This window comes from Vulpes lagopus, chromosome 4, assembly GCF_018345385.1.
Source record: "Vulpes lagopus strain Blue_001 chromosome 4, ASM1834538v1, whole genome shotgun sequence".
NCBI classification, from domain to species: Eukaryota; Metazoa; Chordata; class Mammalia; order Carnivora; family Canidae; genus Vulpes; species Vulpes lagopus.
The window spans coordinates 70,219,680-70,229,750 of NC_054827.1; positions in this window are offsets into that span (position 1 = coordinate 70,219,680).

Genomic DNA, 10,071 nt, shown 5'->3' on the forward strand with positions numbered 1-10,071 from the left:
TTGTGTCCTGCATCAGGCTCTGTGCTGGGCATTGAACCTGCTTAAGATTTTCTTTCTCCCTCTCTTTTGCCCTCTCCCCACCTCTCTCTATCTCCCTTCCTTAAAGAAAGAAAAGAAAGAGAAAGAGAAAGAATACAGACAGACAACGTTCTGTAATGAGAAGTCAGTCCCAAATAAACTTTGGCTGAGCTCCACATATTCAGAAACACAAATTTTGAGAAGTTTTTAAATAAAATATGTATTAAAAGAATTTAGAGTGAAATCTTTTTGTTTCTTCAGTCATTTATGTGTCAAAACTAAATGGCTAAAGTAGATATTAAAATTGTGAGACGAAAAAAAAAAATAAAATAAAATTGTGAGACGGACTATGTGTAAGATATATACAATATGACTATTTGTAAAGTATTTCTTAGAGATTACATAATATTCAATAACCAGAAAATTTAAAGCCAAATGATCTTTTTGTTTCATCAGTATAGATATAATATCTCAAGTCTTTAATCTTATAAATGTGCTAATTATTTAAATGTATTAGAATGTACCATAAAATCTTAACCTAGAAAGATGCACTAATTTTGTTTTCCAGAAATCCACATCCTAAAATTAAGAATCCTTTTGCTCTAATTTTCTTTTATTATATGTATGCCTAACATTTAAGTTTTTACATGATGCCATATACTCTTAAATGTGCTTTCCCTGTATTCATTTAATTTTCACTACAATCCTGTGAAGTAGTTATTAAATTACACTCAATTTTGCAGAAGAGGGAAGTGACAAACAGGTCACTGTGAGGAAAGTGACAAGGTCATATAAGCAAAATGTGTTGGCCAGAAATCACACCCAGATTATCTAGCTTTGGCACCTTTTCTCTATGCTTTAAAGCACCAAGGCATTTTCCAGTAATTGCTAAACATGTTCTAAGATATGGAAGTGATCATAAAGTATCATAAAGGATTTAGGCTATGACAAAATTCTTAATTATAAGTAATATCATTTACACTGGTGAGAGTTAGCATAATATAGAAGTCATAAAACTTTTAAATTTGCATACTCACGTATATATTTATACTTTCTCTAAGGTCTAAAAAGGGATATAAATATAGAATATTCCTAGAGGATAATAAGCAGTTTTATAAATAATTTGAATTTTCTAATTACTGCACCAAGTAATACATTGACCTTTAAGGAGTCATTCTTAAATGTGGTCCTTGGATCCCCTGGTGTTACTAAGAACATTTCAGGGAATTGCAAGGTCAGAATTATTTTCATAACGTTCCTAGGTTACAATTTGTCTTTTATATTGTACTGACATTTCACTGTTGGCATAAAAATGATGGTGGGCAAAACTGTTGGTGTCTCAGCGCTAATCAGGTCAGTGGCATCACACTGTATTTGTGGTCATTGTATTCTTCACCTGCACACGTTGCAGTTTTAAAAAAGGAAAAGAAGAATTATTATTAAATAATAAAACATAGCTAAAAATTCTGTATAAAAGATCCTCAAAAAGTAGTACAGATTATGAACTTCATTGACTATTAGGCTTTGTATGGTCATCATTTTAATTTTCTGTGTGCTAAATTGAGAAGTCCTATTAAAGCGTCTCTGCTGCATACTAGGGTGTGGTGATTGTTTCAAGAAAAAGCACAGAGGTGGTAAATTTGTGTTTTTATTTTTGTTTTGTTTTATAATTTATTTATTTGTTTGTTTGTTTATTTATTTATTTATTTATTTATTTATTTATTATTTTGAGGTGGTAAATTTGTGAGCCAAACTGTTTCTTCATGGAACACCATGTTTACCAAAAAAACCAAAAAAAAAAAAAAAAAAAAAAAAACAAAACAAAAAAACACACCCTGACAAATTAATATTATTTGAACTTGATATATTTTTTGTAAATAAACAAGGGATACTTCAAGAAACTTCAAGAAAACCCACTGATAGTTATTTGTTTCCAATAATAAAATTGAAGCTTTCAAGCCGAACTTAGGAATTATTTTATTCACCACAGACTTTGACTACTCCTAGTATTTAAATACTTTTAGAATGAGATAGATGGTGATATTAGAGAATTTGATGTTTTGATAATGCATAATGAAAGGTATCAACATGTTGAAGAAATGATCAAGTCAATAGAAAATGACCTCACCTCGTTGTATATGACAGCCCTCATATTTACATATCTTAAAACTGGAAGTTTGTACCTCTTGATCACTTCCATCTAATTCTTCACCTGCCCTCCACCTCTGGCAACCACACCATCAGATCTCATTTTCTGTATTTTTTTTTTTGCTTTTTTTTTAAAAAAATATTTCACATATAAGTGAGATCATATAATATTTGTCTCTGTCCTGGTTCATTTAGCATAATGCTGTCTGGGTCTATCCATGATGTTGCAAGGAGAAAGTTTTTGTTCTTTTTTATGGCTGTATAATATTCAACTGTGTATATATACCATGTCTTTATCCATTCATCTGTTGATGGATGTTGTTTCTGTGTATTGGCCATTATACGTAATCCTGTAAGAACATGTAGGTGCAGGTATCTTTTCCACATAGTGCATTTGTTTCCTTGGAATGTATAACCAGAAGTGAAATTGCTGGATCATACTTTTCTTGAAGAGACTCCATACGGTTTTCCATAGCGGCTGTACCACATTATAGACCCATCAACAGTATACAGGGGCTCCATTTTCTCCACATCTCCCCAGCATTCATCTCTTGCTGCTACTAGTCATGCTAACAAGTATGAGGTGATACCTCATTAGGGTGTCTGATTTGCATTTTTCTAATCAGTGATTTTAAGTACCTTTTCATGTACCTGTTGGCCATTCATTAACCTTCTTTAGAAAATATCCATCGCTCATTTTATATTTGGATTATATTTTTGTTGAGTTATATGCATTCTTGCATATTTTGGATATTAATCCCTTATGAATGGTTTGGAGATTTTTTCCCCATTGTGTAGGCTGTCTTTTCATTTTGTTGATTGTTGCTTAGCTGTGCAGAACTTTTTAGTTTAATGTAGTTATACTTGTTTATTTCATTGATTGTGCTTTAAATGTTACATCCTAGAGGCCTCTTTCTTGATGTTTGTAGTGGTTTCTGGTTGTTTTAATTTTTTTTTATTTATGATAGAGAGAGAGAGAAAGAGAGAGAGAGAGAGAGAGAGAGAGAGAGAGAGAGAGATAGGCAGAGACAGAAGCAGGCTCCATGCAGGGAGCCCGACGTGGGATTCGATCCCGGGTCTCCAGGATTGCGCCCTGGGCCAAAGGCAGGCGCTAAACCACTGTGCCACCCAGGGATCCCAGTTTCTGGTTGTTTTATTTAGAACCTTATACTGCAGTACAACAGTACTCAATAGAGTTACATAGATGCTGACAAGAGTGTTTTGTAAATTCTTTTTGTATGTGGGTGTGTTTGTTTTTAAGAAATGTTTGTGAAAAAGATGTTATCTACTTTGTTGGGTAGTAAGACTACTTACAAATTGTGATAGTACTCAACAGAGGTAAAAAGATGTTGGGGGGAGTGGTTACTTCTGTTGTAAATTCCTTAAAAAGTAGTTTTTAATACTTCTAAAATTATTTAATTTGGGGGGAATAACACTAATTTATAATTCATAAGGTATATATGGGACAACTATGTAGGCAGTTGAATTATGTAGCACATATGTCTAATTTATTGCAGGGCCTTGGCTGGCCAACTTGATAACCTAACTCTATTACTTTGTAGTAAATGGAGATTTACTGTTTCATGGTTATTGTCCAAACTCCACTCTCCTAATACTCCATCTTGGTATAAACATATTAAAAAAAAAATTGTAGAAGTCTGATCCATGGTTAAGTAAATATTACTGTCTAAAGAAAAGCAGTCTTCAGTTCATTTAATTCTTGAGATGTTTTTATTAATAGTGGCAATTGGAGCAATGTTCATATATTAGCATTTTTATCAGGTAAAATGATAAATTTCTGAAAACATGGCTTTTCAATTACAAAGAAATTTAACAGCACGTTGTCACTTGTAAAAATTTCTATTATGTCAGGTTTTCTAATGACAACATTTTGAGTATGAATAGTAACATGAACAGCTATATATTTTAATTTTGATATAAATATTGCCAAAATGTTATTAAAGATAAGTTTTGATCAGAGGTATGTATAGGCATTTCACCTTTTTTTATGAACACTGTATTAGTTCAATGAATCCTTTCTTGATGAAATAATTATGCAAAATAAAATGTATAGGATAATGAATATATAAAACAGATGGTCCTGCCTGTCTTCAGATATTTTATATCTTTAAATGGTTTCATGCACTATCAATCCATTTAAAGCACAGAGAGGGGTAACCATTAAACAGTTTTCCATTCTTCTTCACTAATGATACTTAAAGACATTTAATAACGTTTGCTAATTGCGTAGTGCCAATCCTACAAAAATAATGTATCAGTAGGGAGTATTTCTGCTTCATTCCTTTTGTTTCCAGACAGCATCTAATGAACTGGAATGATCATAATTGGCAGAGTACAATGCATTGGAAAACATGTTGCTGAGGGAGTTCTTTAAACGTCAAAAAATTTACCTTCTGCCTGGGGAAATCAAGTAAGTCAATAGAACTTGTATTAAAATTGAAATAGTTACAACATTATGTAGCCTTGGTTTTGCCATATTGAAAAGCATAATAGCCTTGTCATGATAAAATTTTGCATTTGCACGATTGTGTAACCATTTGTGTTATGTCCAATGATCAAAGTAATACTTTACCAGACAAAACAATATTCATCATTTCTAAAAGTTAAATCATCAACATTTCTGAACTAGTACTTTAAATTACCTTTCATGAAGAAACAGGCCAATAATAAAGACATAAAATAATTGAGAGTATGTTTCCCTTAAATAGCCAAAACAATAAATATAATAATATTGTAAGGTTTTATTTTGTATCTAATCTCCATTTCTATATTTTTATATCTAGTTAAAAATCAGAAAACAACATTGAAAAAATTTCACAATAGAGTAACCATAAAACCTTTGCTATAAACATTTTAAATATCTTCTGTCAAACTGAGCCCAAGAATTTCTCATTGTCACATAATAAAAATTTAGTGGTAATTCATATTAGCAAAATAATTATGTTTTTGGTGAAAGCAAAGCTCTGGATAAAATTGCAACTTTCTCTTTTTGAACATGATTTTTGTCAAATGTTAAAGCACATCTAGTACCTGTTTACCTTTCCAACAAAAAGAATCACCCAGTGGGGTCATAGGTACCTCTTGAATAGTCTTGTTACTTTAACATGTCCCTCATTCCCAGAATCATATTTCTCGGTTCTTTATGTAGAACTACTAGTAACCATGTATCCATCACTTGCTTCCACAGTAATGCCCTTTTAAAGGAATGGCTATCTTTAATTAAAATATAAATATGTAAGCAAATATGCAAAATATATGTTACTAATGACCACATTGGTATTGATTTTTTATGTTTTAGGAGTGCATTTAATTTAGGTTAGCACCAAATTTTTCATTAGTAGTGAAAAATGCAAAAACTGGTCAAAATTACATAAATGGTTCGAGGCATTAATTAAGTTTTATAGGCATATGCTAGATTTGATATACCGTTTTATATAGACATGCGTATACATACACTGTCACACATGTCATTACTTCATAGTTTTAAATCACCCTAACTGGTAATATGTCAACAAAATCACCCAACGTGGGTTACTTTTCTGTTGCTGGGTAGGATATTTTCATAAACACAGCAGCTTAAAACAACATACATTTATTCTCTCACAGTTTTCAGGTACAGCTTTACTGGGTCTTCTGGTCAGAGTCTCAGGAGGCAACAGTGAAGGTATCATCTGGGCTGCATTCCTTTCGGAGGCTGAGATCCTCTTTCAGACTCATGATTGTTGAATGGAATATAATTCCTTTTAGTTGTAAAGCTAAGTTTCTTATTTGTTGGTGGCAGTCAGCTGGAAGTTGTTCTAAGGGCTACTCATGATTTCTTGCCATATTTCTCCTTCTGGAAACTCTTACACCATGGAGCTCACTTCCTGGAAGCCTAGCAGGAGAATCTCTCTGTCTGCTAAGTTGGAGTCTCACATAAAGTAATTTAATCAAGGACTCACTCCTATCACCTTTACTATATTCCACTGGCTAGAAACAAATGACATGTAATGCTTATAGCAAAGGGGAGCATATTATAGAAGCCTTGTTAAAATTATTATACGTTTTGTTCCATGGGAGACAAGTGTCAATAAAAATTTATTTCCTTAAAAATAATGAATTTTATTAACTTTATTGATCAATTTATATGTATTAAATTTGAATTTATGTTAAATATATTTCAATACTCCTTTTAAAGTAAAATTTGAAAATAATCATTTCTAAGCAAGGCAAAGAATCTGCTTTTACCTTCGTATTTTAAAAGGTGTAGCTTGATGAAAAGTGGTTTAACTTGCAAAGATCTCTGATGGCTCTTTAACATATGAGCAACTTTTTATGTAGTCCTCTATTGATCCCAAGTTAGTAATGGTTGTTTGGTGTGGACTGAAAGTTTGTGTTCCCCCAAATTTATTTCAAAGGTTGAAATCCACTCCTTGGTATGATGGTGTTTGGAAGTAAGGCCTTTGGGAAGTGTTTGGGTCATGAGGACAAAGTATTCTTAGATGTGATTAGTCCCCTTAAAAAACGTGACCTTTAGAGATCCCTTATAATCTTCCTGCCATGTGGGGTTATGATAAAAAGACCCAGTTACTGAGAAGGTAGGGTCTTGTCAGACATAGAATCTGCCTTTGTATCATCTTGGACTTCCCAGCCTCAAGGACTCTCAGGAATAAATATCGGTTGTCTTTAAGCCACCCATTCTTTGGTATTTTATTTTAGCATCCCAAATGGACTAAGGTATTGTGTGAAACCATTTGATGTATATCAGTTCATGAACATGTACTTGGTAGTTCTCTGAGAAATTGTACTAACTGTGCATAAATCCCCTCATCAGAAAGAAGGACACTATGGATTGTTCCAAAAGTTGCACTGATTGATTCATTTTGTGTGAGACAAGGCATTCTTGTCAGGAAACTCATAGACAACAATGTATTTCTTTGATAAAGCAGATTTAAAGTGCCAGTTACATGTAAGATGCAAGAAAATTATTACTTCTAATTTTATTCTTTATTTTTATTCATTTAAAAAAATATTTTAGTTGTTTACTAGGGAAAGAGAGGGAGTGTGCAAGAGCACAAGCAGAGGGAAGGGCAGAGGGAGAGGGAGAAGCAGGCTCCCCACTGAGCAGGGTGATCCTAGGGACTCCAGGATCATGACCTGAGTCAAAGGCAGCTGCTTAACCCACTGAGTCACTGAGGCACCCTTGTTCACTTTTCTAACAAATTGCACTTTTCAAACTGTAGATTCATCTTAATAATATATACATAGTGTCTTTAAGTTCCTGTTTATTCCACAGGTCACTTTTTTTCTCAAACAAGAATGTAGTTGCAAAGCATTTTCAACCTACGCATGATACAATTGGTTATATATTTGGAAAACAAGTATTCTTGGATATGAGAGACATAGTTGGAATTCCTCAACCACCCCTAAGCAGTACAGAGTAACTGTAGACAACATGTGTAAAGAAAATAACTTTAAAAATATTTAAAGTGACAAGTGACACTTTAAAAGAGGAGGAAAAGGAATAAAATTATTTCTGATTAATGTTTCTTATAAAAGTTCTGGGTAATACAGGGTAAAATTTGATGAATGCCCATTGTGAGATATTTAGAGGACTACAATTTTTGTTTAGTCTTCAGAATCTTTCTTGAATTGTAAAGGGAATTTTGGTTATCATGTTAGGCTTTGTCATGTTTATGCTTTCCAGGAAAGTGAGTTACTCTAAATTCCATTACAGTTTAATTGTTGAAAATTAACTAGCATTCTTCTTCACTGGATATAGCCCTAGATTCAATGAGCCTAAGAATAAGAAAAAAATTCCAATTGTTATGCATTTTATAAATATACATGATTCCTTTTATATTTTGTGTTCTATATCCAAGTATGTATGTTACTGTTTTGTATGTAAAATTAAAATTAATTAAAAGTAATAACATTCAAATAATTTTACATATTATAAAAGGATGTTATAAACTAATAAGTAAAAACAAATAGTTTGAAATATTGGGAAAAAACACTTTAATATACTCACTCAAATGTTATTTCAGTTATAAATAGCTTGCATTTAAAAATCTTACCACTTAAATTTGACTACTTAGAGTTGTCTGTCATACAACTTTAAAAAGTCAATGGCTTTGCCAAAGGAATATTCTATTTGTTATTGGCTCTTCTGTAACACAAGATTTGTTTTTTACTCTTTTCATGATTACTCCAGGTAAAGGAAAATAGCTTTGTTTTGCCAAAAAAAAAAAAAAAATCAGGGTTATACCCCCCCCAACAACTGATAGATGATTACGTTGGTATAATTAACTGATATGTATGAAAATAATTTTATTCTTCATTATATTTGTTAGCATACTCTCACACACTTGGACTCTATACAGAGAGTACATGAGACTCATATTTTCCTGAATGGACTATGTGAAGGGAACCTGGCAGCAGGTGGGGTGTTTGAACATGTACCAAAGATAAGTTAAAAGAACCAGGCCCACATGTGGTAGTAACGTGAGCCTTCTATAGCCTAACCCTACAATAGGTAACTATAAACAAGGAAGTATATGGAATAATAAAACTACTGAGAATTTTGAAAAATAAACACAAAAATAGTGGAAGCAGTTAGAAATTCAGAGAAGTTACAATCATGAAAGTGAATTCCTCATTGATTTGCTTATGTTGGAGAGTAGTTGCAGTGTGATTCCAGGGACCACTAAAAATATGATACAAAATCTGACAGTTTTCTGGACAGAGGAACCAAAAAAGAGTCTGAGCAACCACATTTGACTGCTTAAAGGTCAGTGGAAGTCCCAGCAGGCAGAGAGCCAGAGTTGGGGATCTGAAAGATTTTTTGTACAAATCCTACCTAATTCCCTTTTATAGATCCCTATCTCCTAGCACTTAGAAAATGAAGAGTAAGACCACTTTGGAGGGATCCCTGGGTGGTGCAGTGGTTTGGCGCTTGCCTTTGGCCCAGGGCGCGATCCTGGAGACCCGGGATCGAATCCCACATCAGGCTCCCGGTGCATGGAGCCTGCTTCTCCCTCTGCCTATGTCTCTGCCTCTCTCTCTCTCTCTGTGTGACTATCATAAATAAATAAAAATTAAAAAAAAAAAAAAGACTACAGTTTAAAAAAAAAAAAAAAGACCACTTTGGAGTAAAAAAGAGTCCAGCAAAGGGAGACTCTTCTAGAGGCCCTCAAACCAGGTGATGGGAAAGCTAATGTCACTGTTTTCCCTCTGTGGTAGGCTAAAAAAAAAAAAAAAAAAAACACTCCCCCAAAGATGTCCATATCAAATCCCTGAAAAGTGTCCATAATAATGCCAAATTATCTACATATATGAAAAAAGAAAACTGAATTAACAACCTTGAGAGGGGGGATTTATTAGGGTTACCAAGTGAGCTCTAAATGAAATTACATGTATTCTTCCTTCTAAGAGACACAGAATTTTGAGAGAGACCAGAAGAGGAGAAGATGCCAGCCATGGAAATTAGAACAGGCAAGGAGCAAAATCTCCCCTAGAATTGGCCAACACCTTGATGTTGACTTTGTCCGCCAGAACCGTGAGAGAATACATTTCTGTTGCTATGAGCCACTGAGTACTTTATGATCTGTTCCTACAAACACAGAAAATGAATATACTCCCTTTTCAGATCTTCCATCCCTAGAGAATATATGTAATGTTTCATGTTTAACAGGTTTCAGTGCAATATTAGAAAATGATAAAACAATGATAATACCATTTATAAACATATATGTGATTTTATACTCTTAGTTTAAGGGACAGAAGTATAACTAAAAGATTGTTATCTTTATTTTTTTAAAACATTTTAAAAGATTTATTTATTCATGAGAGAGAGAGGAGCAGAGACACAGGCAGAGGGAGAAGCAGGCTCCATGCAGGGAGCTG